Source organism: Microtus oregoni, unplaced genomic scaffold, assembly GCF_018167655.1.
Source record: "Microtus oregoni isolate MIOR12 unplaced genomic scaffold, Mior012 000014F_ref0000157, whole genome shotgun sequence".
NCBI classification, from domain to species: domain Eukaryota; kingdom Metazoa; phylum Chordata; class Mammalia; order Rodentia; family Cricetidae; genus Microtus; species Microtus oregoni.
Window position 1 is genome coordinate 24,966,280 of NW_024543073.1, and position 12,735 is coordinate 24,979,014.

Below are 12,735 nucleotides of genomic sequence, written 5' to 3' on the forward strand. Positions count from 1 at the left end.
GTCAATCCATATGCTTGTTAGATGGCTCATTTTCCCAAAGTCTTCCTCTAAGTCAAAAGTTTCCAGCGGAAGTCACTCTCAAAAAAAGCCTTGAATTTGATTATCTTGCCTAGCAATTGATACTATGTATTACTTTCCGCGGAGCCACCCTCTACCTGAATGGAATGCAATCTAGCTGGTGTCTTCTATTTATTGTTTTTCTTCCTTTAAAGTAATGCCTCACAAGCAGCATAGAGACATACGTCTCTTCCTCCCGATCAGCATCTGGGATTATGAACATGACACACGCCTAGCTCAGTAGCTGTTTGAAGAAATGAATAAATTTACAGCCATCTAGGCTAGTCATTACTCATCAAGGTAAGAAGGATGGTTTTGATTTTTTCTGTGAGAGTCAGTTCCCATGCTGCATTTTTCACCATTATCACCTTTTACTCTCTGCCTGGGATCTGTACCCAGAGTCAACCTTCTGTCATTTCTAGGCAGGAGTAGGTCACTGGCCATTTAGGTAGACTGCTTGACTTGAACTCCTAATAGTTAACCAATTCCATTTTAATAACATTTAATGCTTATGAAAAGACCTTAAATTTTCCTTAACAAAAATAATTTAAAAGTACTGTGACAGATGTTACAACATTTATAAAAAAAACAAAGAAAATAAATTGCCTTCAACCAACATCCTAATAGTATAGCTTCTCCTTTCATAATATTTATGTTTAAATTATCCATACATGGTATATTTTGTATGGTTTTATTTTGTGTGCATACAGTTTTGAGTTTTGCATTTGATATACTATTTCATAAACAGTTCCATGTTACTCCCTCTCTCTAATTTGTTATGGTCTATAATGTTCTATTAATTACATGCTATAATTGAATATTCAGTATCAATAAAAAAGATTGTTTATAGTTTTTTTCTTAATATAATTATGAATGTCATACAAATGGTCTTTTTCTTTGAAATGATTTACTTTGGAGTAGTTCCAAGCAAGGGAATTAATGGGCTAAAGGTTTGGATTAACACACACACACACACACACACACACACACACACACGCATGCACATGCACCGCCCCACTCACACATACACATATAGAGAGCACATCTATTACCTCCTTCCTCAATAAAAGCTTTATACACATTTTCAATGCTATAAGCTATACATTAATCCTTTCTTGTGCAACTCACCTGCAAAAGAAGTCCTGGGTTTGTCTTTGCAAAATCTTGACAAACTCAGTGGTTGTATTTTTTTCAATTCTTTTAATTGATTAAAATTGTAAGGTTTTGTTTGGGTCCAGCCTTGAAGGGTATGCATGTTCAGGGTTGGGTGTGTGGATTAGAAATGTGAGGCAGAAAAAACAAAGACACAAAAGAAATAGACAGAGACACAGGATAGAGTTGGGAGGTCAATCCACTGAATACTGAATCTGCCTGTGTTTATGTTTATTTCTCATGATCTTTAAATACCTGAATCCAGAAGCCAAAAGCGGGGGAAGAAGGCAAGACTTCTTTACCACATCACAAACAAGGAACAAACACAGTAATTACCACTTTATTACCCCAATCACCAAGTAACCACATCCTAGGTCAAGGAGTCCTGTTATTTAGCCACACCTTAAATCAAACCTCCTGTCAATAACCTTGACAGAGCAGGAATAGACCTGAACTCTGACGTTTTGTCAAGGTGGAAGGGATCCACTTTTGTGGGATCCTACAAGGTTTACTGTGCTACTTTGTGTTTATTTCTTGTCCGTATTTTTCCTCATAAGAATTTACTGTGTAACTTTTTTGTTGGTTTATTTCTTGAAGTGGTAGTGGCATTATTTTTATTTTATTGAAAATAGATATTTTTCAGTTAATATATTCTGATTATAGCTCTCCCTCTCTCTACTCCTTCCAGTTCCTCTTCTCATCCCCTTCTATCTGGATTCACCTTTTTCTGTTTCTCCTTAGAAAACAAACAGGCATCTAAAGGATGATAATAAAATAAACAAAATAAAACATAACAAAACAAACAAATTAGAATAGGACAAAACAAACAGAAGGAAAAGATGTTGACTATTTCTTTAAGTGTTTCTTTAATTGTTTGAGTTTTCCCCTTTGAGAAGTCTGTTTGACTCCATACATCACTTTTTATTTGGGTTATTTGTTTTCTCGATATTCAGTATTTTCAGTTCTTTATATATTTTGGATATTAGCCCTCTCTCAGATGTGAAGTTGGTAAAATCTTTTCCCATTCTGTAGGCCGCTGCTTTGTTCCAATGTCTTTTTGTTTTCAGAAGTTTCTCAGTTTCACAAGGTCCCAGTTAATAATTGTTGACCTTAGTGCCTGTGCTATCATTGTTCTGTTCATGAAGCTGTCTTCTGTGCCAAGAAGTTCAAGGTTACTCCCCACTTTCTCATCTATAAGATTCAGTGTACTTAGCCTTATATTGAAGTCTTTGATCCATTTTGAGTTGAGTTTTGTGCAGGATGATTTGTTTGGAATCATCCACACACAGCCAACCAGTTTGATCAGTACTATTTGTTGAGGATGTTGTCTTTAACCTAAATTCCTTTGCGTGCATAAAATGTGAGTGCTGAAGATTTTTATTTGAGTCTTGTGACTTCCTCTCCATTCCTATACTATCTATATAGTACTATATTATTTATTATATTACATATTATATTTGATATTATAATTCCAGTGCTAGATTTGGGACTGGGAATATTTTTAATGAAGAGGTTAATGAAGAGAAGTTATTAATGTCAACGAACAAAATTTCGACTTTTTCTGATAATAACCTTTTTACAGGCTCATCATTGTCTGCTGTGTAATAATCCTTCTGTACACTGTGAAAATATTATTGTTTATAATAACAATAACAATGTCATTGTTAATAAAATACTGATTGGCAGATAGCTAGGAAGTATTTTAAGGGCAGAGAGAATGTTGGGAAGAAGAAGGGCAGAGTGTAAGGAGCTGCTAGGCAGAGGGAGAAGAAACAACATGGGAAGTTCATAGACGAGGTAAACAAGCTTTGGCGCAGCACACAGATGAATAGAAATGGGTGAATTTATCTTGTAAGGGCTGGGTGTACACAAATCTAAGCTACCAACTAAGGCTTTATAATTAATATTAAGTCTCAGTGTTTTTTGGGAATGGCTGGTGGGACAGAAAAGTCTGCCTACAATTGTCATAGAGACTTAGCATACACACAACAGTGTAAAGGTGTTTAGAGAATGTGCCATGCCCAACATGAGCAATGTAATTAGTATTTAGATTTTAGTCCTATAAATGATTAGTTTTAGGATGGTACTATTTATTTACAATCAGAGAACAAAACACTGATCTGTATTTATGAAACTAAGGTTTATTTAATGAAATACCTTCATACATCTAACAGAGAAACAAAATTAACAGAGTTCTCTGGACTATTGTAGGGAACCCATAGTAATATATGTAGTTACGTCTTTTTAGAAGGATCACTCTGCTTTCCATGATACTTCCTGTTGCTTTAACATTGAACTTAGCTTTGCCTTCTCATGAATCACGGCAATTCCATACCTTAGTATTGCAGCCACAATTGGAACAGAACAGACATGCCATTATCACCCCCATGAAAGTTGTGTAATTTAGAATAGTTCAACAGGCATTTCTTGCCAGGCATTGTCATTTCTCTGGGTTTCGTGGGTTTCCACTCACATAGACTACAGGCACTTGGAGGATAATCAAATGGTGATCATGTTTCTCACATCTTCCCTCCAACTCTCACCGTATGCTCTGCCCTAGGCACGTTCCTCAGAGGTGAAGAGATCTTTCAGAAGTTCCTCAGAGAAGACTGACCACAGGTCACGTGTCCTCCTCATAGACATGTAAGTGTTCAGTCACATGGACTGAGTTTCCTAAAAATAAAGTTTAAAAATGAATAACAAAGAGAAAAAGGAAAAGAGAGAAAGGAGAGGGGGGAGGGAGGGAGGGGGAGAGAGAGCAGGATAAAAAGGCTGAGCATAAAATCAAGTGAATAAAAAATGAATCATTTTAAACATAGCTTTGAGTTCAGAATTCAAAGGCCAACCCATAAAAAAGATTCTATATACTTTCAATGACCAGTCTTATTACTGTGAAAGTGCCCCTGCCCCTGTCACTATAACCCAATTCTCTGAAAAGGAACACAGAGTTGGAGAACTCCAAAAACTTTGGACAGAGAGAAAGTCCCATCCTAGAGGGTGAATTTGGGGTCATCTGATCGGGCTCTCTCATTGGATTGTTGAGCAGGCTGAGGCTGAGGAAGGACAGAGAGCAGACACAAGTGGCGGGAAGCTCGGGGTGCAGGTGTTCTGACTTCTTGTGTTTGCAAGCACCGCAGCACACCAGTACAGTTTCCCACTTCTTACACAAGTTCTTATTTCACAGCAAAGACTGGGTAGTGAATAAAAAAACGTTTTAAACTTATTAATACTGCATTTTAAAAGCGTTCCGGAGAGAAATGCAGGAAGATCCCCAGGGCATTTATCAGGCTGGATTCTGAATGTGCTTTGAGGATCTCCAGGCTCAGCTGACTTTCAGTTGCGTGGGGAAGATAAACCTGCTGTAATGGCTTATGAAGCACAAGCAGTCACACACAATAGCTTGATAATGTATTGGAAAGTGCGTATTTAATAAAGTTTCATTGTGAATAATAATTTGCTACATTTTTCAAGTGGGAGACTATCCAAATACAACTGTTTGGAGCATAATTATTTATTTCATAGGTTTACAACAATGATTGATACTAAGAGACCTGAGTGTCTGGGCCTTACTTCTTGAAATTAGATGACGAGGCTTTTCATCCTTCCATGATAATTAACCTTGCCTCATCTTTTAAATATTATGCGCTTGTCCATGTCCCCAGAATAAGTAGGCTCCACATATATTGCTTCATTTATTTGGTCTAGTATTAATGATGGAGATTTTCCTTTATAAAATAAAAACTGAGTTCACAAAGAACAAAAGAACTACTTTTTTTTTCTATATCGGTGACGTCTCTTAGCTTCTCTTTCTGGACATCAGTCGGTGTTGGTTGGGGGCACTTGGAAGGGAGAGTGGTGGCCTGGCACACAGTGCTTCATTTTGTTCTTGGCATGAGATTCAGTGCTTAGCCTTGTGAAAGTCAAGTCCATTTCCTCTGGGCTCAGTTTTCCCATCAATTGAGTAGGGTATGAGTGCTGACATTTCAATGTTCACTGATTCACTGGAGAATCTAGCTCATCCCAGGCAGGCAGGAGCCCACAGTCTGGATCCCAAACATCTAAATGACTCTGACTCTGATTCCTATGCCACTGTCGCCTATGTGAAAAAGACTCCTTGACTCCTGACTCTCATAAGGAAGGGGGGTACAGTGGTGTGTCACACAATGATGTTTATGTAAACAATAGGCCACCAGTTTCACAATATATAACAGATTTGAAAGTTTGCATTGCTTCATGTTTTTACTGTGTCTTTTTACATTTAGATGTGTCTAGAAATGTGATATCATTGTGTGCAGATGATTACAGTGTTCAGTATAGTATAGTGCAGTATGGTAACAGGTTTGTAGCCTAGGCCATCTTTATAACTGGGGTCCTATAGCTGTCTCTAGCATTCAGGTTTGAATAAGCACATTCTACAATAGTTGCACAGTAAGGAAATTGCTTACCAAGGTGATTCTTAGAATGTAGCCTCACTATTAAACATATTCTGGTCCTTTAATTTTTGTCCTTATATTTATTTTGTTGTTCTGCTTGTGTGTGTATACGTAGAGGTTAAAGAATAACTTACAGCAGTTGGGTCTCTTCTTCCACAATGTGGGTGCTGGGGTCAAACTCAGGTTGTCACGCTTGGCTGCAAAACCTTTATCTACTGCCTATCTCTTCTGTCCATTAATCTTTTAAAGAAAGGCTTTCTTTCCTGTCTCAACGTTTTGGTCCCTGGAGTACCAAAGGCCTGGCAGCTCTTGTCACTTCTTTTCCTGTCATCGAGGAACAGTAAATATCTTTTGCACCTTGCTAATTCCTTCAGTTGCATGATAGAGGCAGCAGTATCCAATGTGAGCATACTTTCTACTTTTAGTTACTGATTAATGTGTTATATTGTTCTCAAGGGAAAGCTTAAGTAAAATTTATGGGAAGAACATAATCCTTATTTTCTTTTTTTATTGTTTTTGTTGACCTACATGTTTTTCTCCTCTCCCCTCCCCTTCTACTCTCTCCCATGGTCCCCATGCTCCTAATTTACTTGGGAGATCTTGTCTTTTTTTACTTCCCATGTAGATTAGATCCATGTATGTCTCTCTTAGGGTCATCTTTCTTGTCTTGGCTCTCTGGGATTGTGATTTGTGGGCTGGTTTTATTTGCTTTATGTATAAAAGCCACTTATTAATGAGTACATATATTTGTCTTTCTGGGTCTGTCATTCAATATGATGTTTTCTAGCTCCATCCATTTGCCCACAAATTTCAAGATGCCGTTATTTTTTTTCTGCTGGGTAGTACTCCATTGTGTACCACATTTTTCTTATGCATTCTTTGGTCAAGGGACATTTAGGTTGTTTCCAGGTTTGGGCTATGACAAATAATGCTGCTATGAACATAGTTGAGCACATGCCCTTGTGGTTCGATTGAGCATCCTTTGGGTATATACCCAAAAATGGTATTGCTGTGTCTTGAGGTAGGTTGTTTCCTAATTTGCTGAGAAATTGCCATACTGATACACAAAGGGGCTGTACCAGCTTGCATTCTCACCAGCAATGCAGAAGTTTTCCCTATTACTTCACAACTTCCCCAGCATAAGTTGTCATCAGTGTTTTTTTACAATCCTTATTTTCATATTGTGGTTCTGAGCTTTTGCTCATTCACCCTTTTTCTGCAACTACTCTCTCCTTTTGTTTTCTCTTCTTTTCTTTCCCTCTAGGCCTGTTCTTATAGGCAATGTTTTGTTTCTCCACTTCTCAAATCCACATTTCCTATATTATAAGACCTTGAACAGAATCTCATGATAGCAACAGAAAGGTGAAGAATTCATGGTGCAGTGAGAGCAGCTAATGGGGCTTTTCATTTTTGGCCTGGAAAAGGCACTTGGTAGTTACTGGGCTATTAATGTTTGAATTATATATTTTATAAATGGCAGTCTTACACTCAAGTATGATATTCAAACAAGCAGCTTTGGTTTATAAAGTGTATTTTGGATTTGTGGGCAGTGTCACATCCCTGTAATTCCAGCTACCTGGGAGGTGCATATAGGACAAACAAGAGTTTGGGGCCAGCCTGGGCTACATAGAGAGTTCCTGCCTCAAATACATGATTATGTTATGTTGTTTGAACTTTGCTTTTTTAGGACTGTGTTTAAAAGTGTCTTCACTTAATGCATTCAAGTCTGCTTACATCTGTCATATATCTTCTGAAGGAGGCTATCCTAGTAAAACCATGAGTATGAGGCAAGGTAAGGAGATTGTAGAAGAGAGATATGGGAGATGTTGGGATAGATAGATTGAGCTGATCCAGAGATAGAGTAGTTGAGGAGTCCTGTCTTAGTACTTTGTGGCCATCATAATAAAATGCCACAAACTGGGTGGCTTAAATAGTGCTTATTTTTATATAGCTCTGGTGAATCAAGAACAAAGTCAAGGCATTGACAGGTTTGATTCTAATGAGGTTTCTCTTCTTGGCTCCACACACAGACACATTCACAAAGGAGAGGGGGAAAACGAAGAGGAGAAGGAGAGGAGGAGAGACCACTTTCTGCTATGTGTTTTCTGCTTCCTGTAGAATAACATCCCCATTAGAAAGGGGCCCCTCCTTAACCTTACCTCATTTAACCTTAATCACCTCCTTCAAGGGTTCTGTCTACAAATATAGCTGAAGTGGAGCTAGGCATTCACACTGTGGATCTGGAAGAATGCAAGTGAAGGCACACTAGAGTATGTAATCAAGTCCTGAACAGTCAGTCAGTTTGGTCTCAGGATCTGCTTGCCATTGGACAAATGGTTTCTATGACTTTGTCCACCAGTAATAACCTGGATCATGACTAGCTGTTTTTCTGACATGGGACAAGGAAGTGCAGAGAACAATATTACTCATGGACAGACTGAACTAGGCAGCTTCCAGAGAGCTCAAGAGAGTTTCCAGGATTAGAGAGATTCTGTATGAAGTAGAAATCCCTACTCATTTCTTGCTATCAACAAGCCAGAAAAAAAGACAAGGAACCCAACCATGAGTCCATCTCCATGGAACCCCACGATGAGTCTATCTCCATGGAACCCCACCATGAGTCCATCTCCACTGAACCCCACCATGAGTCCATCTCCACAGAACCCCACCATGAGTCCATCTCCACTGAACCCCACTGTGAGTCCATCTCCATGGAACCCCACCATGAGTCCATCTCCATGGAACCCCACCATGAGTCCATCTTCATGGAACCCCACCATGAGTCCATCTCCACTGAACCCCACCATGAGTCCATCTCCATGGAACCCCACTATGAGTCCATCTCCACAGAACCCCACCATGAGTCCATCTCCATGGAACCCCACCATGAGTCCATCTCCACTGAACCCCACCATGAGTCCATCTCCACTGAACCCCACCATGAGTCCGTCTCCACTGAACCCCACCATGAGTCCATCTCCACTGAACCCCACCATGAGTCCATCTCCATGGAACCCCACCATGAGTCCATCTCCATGGAACCCCATCATGAGTTTATCCCCAAGGAACCCCACTGTGAGTCCATCTCCCTGACAGAGAACATTCTAAAGGATCCACTCTGAAGTTCATAACTTTTTTTCTCTTGATTTCCCTAGGTTTGGGACATATATTGATTTCAAATGACTTTTTTTTTTCATTGACACCAAGCTTTGTGGGTGACTGATCATCTCATTGAGGCTGAGTTTGGAATTTAATAACTTATTTTAGAAGTGTGTATGGGAAATTAATGTTTCCCTTTGAATTGTTGGCAGCTAATTTATATAAATCAGTGTGGACCACTGGGCATATATGTCAAGGTCTCCCACAATCTAGATGTTAGATGTTGCTACTCAGTTTTTTGATACTTCAGAGATGAAGCAGTCAATCTATATTTGCTGAGTGTTACTTTTGATATACACAGCAATGCTTTTGTATTTTCATCTTGATTCTTAGATTCTTTATGACCAGTAAAGTCTAGCCTTCATATTTGTTTCATATCCTTTTCTGACTTTTCAAAGCAAACCTGTGTCTGGTGGTTCACCATTATTCTTGGGAAACACTCTCAGAAATAAAACTGTGTTCAAGTACTATTTCCTTAGTTCTACAAATATTTACTGAGTGCCTGCTTTGTGTCAGGCACCGTGCCTAATGCTGAAGGACCAGACAGACAAACTTCTTTTTCTCAGTAATCTCTGAGAAAAAGACTCTCTATGTGGAAATAAACATTGGACAAGCAAATAAACCGAAGAAAGAGCTGACAATAGTTAGCGCTGTGCAACTAATTAGAACAGAATGATGTGGAAGGTGGTCAGGGGCATCTCCATTGCTGAGAGCACCAGCCTTGCATAAGTCAAGGCACCCAACAATCAACAAGTTTCTCTTCTCTGAGCATTGCTGTGACTTTTCTGGAACCAAAAAGATACTGTTGCTGGGACACAGAAAGTGAGGGCGTGAGTGGCGTAAACTGAGGTTAGTGATGTAACTGGAAGTCAACTTGGAAGAACTTTGGAGAAGCAGGGAGTTCAGATTATGGTGTACACACTCTGGGGAACATTTGGGACATCTCTTTGTTGTAAGCATAGTGGAGTGGAGCAAGGCCAGAGGACAGGCTGCCGGACACGTGGAAAAGATAACGGTGGGGGGCTGAGGCCTGAGGATGGGAAGAGAACCACAGATTTAACTTCGTTTGAACTATGTTTGGGGGGATGGTGCCATCTTGATTGAGTTGAGGAAGGTCCGGGTTGGGAGGGCAGGGCCAAGCCTGTGTCTTCCTTTGTAGAAGTTCCTCCCTATGTCTTGCCCCCAAATTTGCCATTTAAGAATTCTCAAACTTTTAGATCTGGAGTAAACTGTTACCAATCAACACTTCTAATTTTAAAAACAATTTAAACTTATTATCTAATATCCTAGGTTTATTCTCTTTGTAAACTTCAAGAATCATTTCATTTAATGACCCTTGACTTTCGCCCCTTACCACCATGAAGTACTGAAAGAACACCATTGAAATTGCCATCTGAATGGTATTAAGTTTATTTATTAATTTTGAGTTACTCTTTTTTTAATATGCTGTCTTCCTATTGTGAATATATACATGAGGTTTCTTTGCAGATGTTTAAATTTTTTATTCTTAAGTAAGCATTTATAACTTTCTTTGCATAGGTTTTGTACTTTTAATTTACTTTGGTATTTGTTTCTGTTCATATATTTCCTCTATTGGGTGGTGATAGCTAAAACAGAGAAAAGCAGTTTTCTTTTATCATCCTACATCCTACAAAGTATCACATTTTCTTACTAATGAACTTTATTTTTCCACAAATCTTTTCATTTTTCTAGTTATTCAGTTTTGTTAATGAAAGAGACATATTTATTCCTTCTTTTCTAATGTTTATATAAGTTTTTTAATATTTATTGAGACTCTGAAATGATGTTGAGTAATGATGGTGGTGGTTAATCATAAATTGTTTGGGTGATTCACCATCAACAATTTAAAGGTGACTTTTAATAAGTAATCTTGGTTCTGTTTATGTTAACCTACAGGAAATTGTTCTCAAGCTGGTGTGAGTTCCAGCAAATGAATTTTCAGTATTTATTGGAGAATATTTTTATCTGCTTGTGGGTATAATGAGTAATATTGATGGAATTCCTTAGTATGTGTGTAGGTTGCATTAATAAAATAATGTGTTTTTCAGAAGTAAATACTTCTTCATCACAGTACATTAATCTTTTGGTATATTGTTGAATCCTATTTGATTACATTTATTAAACATTTCTATACAGAAGTCAACTGAAACAAATGTGAATAATGAGGTTAATGAAAATAAAAAATGAATAAGGATATAAATAAGTTTTATATTTTAAATTTTCAAATGATTTCTAAATTGGACAGAGCAGATATATAGAAAACATCTTACAACCTTCACACACATAAACATATTGAAATGTAATCTGTGAACATTTAGATTTTGTACTTCTCTACAAATTCCAAAGTTGTTAATTTACAAGCTAATGGAATTTAAATAAAAATTTAGCATAACTAATTATTATTAAAAGGTATCTATCTGTCAATTAAGAAACATTCCCAGATAATCATTGCATAAGTAGCAAAATTAAATTTATATGCTCCAAATTTCAATGAAATTATTCCATAAAAATTGGCCATGAAATATGGACTTGAATGCAGTTCTGTATCTTGTCCTTTTCATCCTTAAGAATATGAAAAATATAAAAATTATGGCATAAGAATTTTTTAAAAGAATATTTATTTATAGGATGTCATTTATTTATTTTTATTTCCAACTTCCATATTTTTGTATTTCCATGCCATGCTTCAAAATCTGCCTTTTCCTTCCTTTCCAGCCGATTGATGTGTCTCAAATGGGTTTCTCCGGTTGCTGCAATGGAGATCACAGACGTTTTTTATGTTCAGCAAACATTTCTTTGTCCTATGATTGAACGTACGTCCTGGTGAGGAGCCATTTCTATTGCACTCTGTTTACTTGAACACCATCCACTCTGCTGAGTTGGACAATTTCATAATTATGACTGATTCTTTTTACCCGCAATAGCCAGCTGAGGAGAGTCAGCTGCTAGACGAGACTCCATGTCCTCTCTCTCTTAGAATAGTCTGCTCTGGTGGATTTAAATGGAGTGTATGCTAAAGCATTTTGGTTTGTGATAGACGTGGTGAAGCTTCTAACCACTACTCATTGACCAAATGTCAGGGACTTGCAAAAACAACGAACTAGGGCTTTGGTGGCACGCGGATTATAACACAAAGGCATTTGGGAGCGAAAAGGGCTGTGGGTTGTACAGAAGGCAAAGCCTTGTGTTGTCGAATACAGCTTGACATGCAGGTTATGAAGAAGAAAGGAACAACATTGCTAGGGCAACAAATGCCGCTGTGTGAGATTTAGTTCCAGGTTGAATATTTTGTCCTGATTTTAGTGGCCAAGAAACAACCTTTAATGGTTTGGTTAGATGTTAGAAAGTCAATATTTAACAATATTGTTGGTAGACAGGGTCCAGCAAGACCGGGAAGAACGCCTTTTGGAAAGCCAGAGAAGGGGCTCTAGGGAAGAAAGCCCACAGTGTGTGGCCTCTGTTCTTACAGTTGCTGTTTTCTATGTCCTTGATCTTATTAGGAACATTTTTAGCAAGTAAGGGAGCACAGGAGAGCAGTTTCTAGATGACTCTGTTGCTGGCAGTGGGAGTGAGAAGGTTTGCAGTAGTCATGAGAGATCTGTGTGGGACTGTGAAGGCGCTCCCCATGAAGGATAGGAGTTCAAGGGCAGTAGCCAAGGCTTCCACTGTCTCCTGCAGCAGTGGCTGCAACACTGTTTCCCCCATACACCTCGTGTTGTTTTCTCTCCCTAACTTTGGGCAAACATGCTATTTCAGACACAGGGGTTCACAGTCTATTCTCAGTCTCTGGCGTTGCCTTGAGCTATTTCTTTCACAGCAGCTTCTCCTGAGAGATCAGAAAGTTCCCACAAAGGTAAGCTGATCCCTCTTTAAGGTAAATAGGTAAGTGCTTGTTTACACATTCACTTCAGGG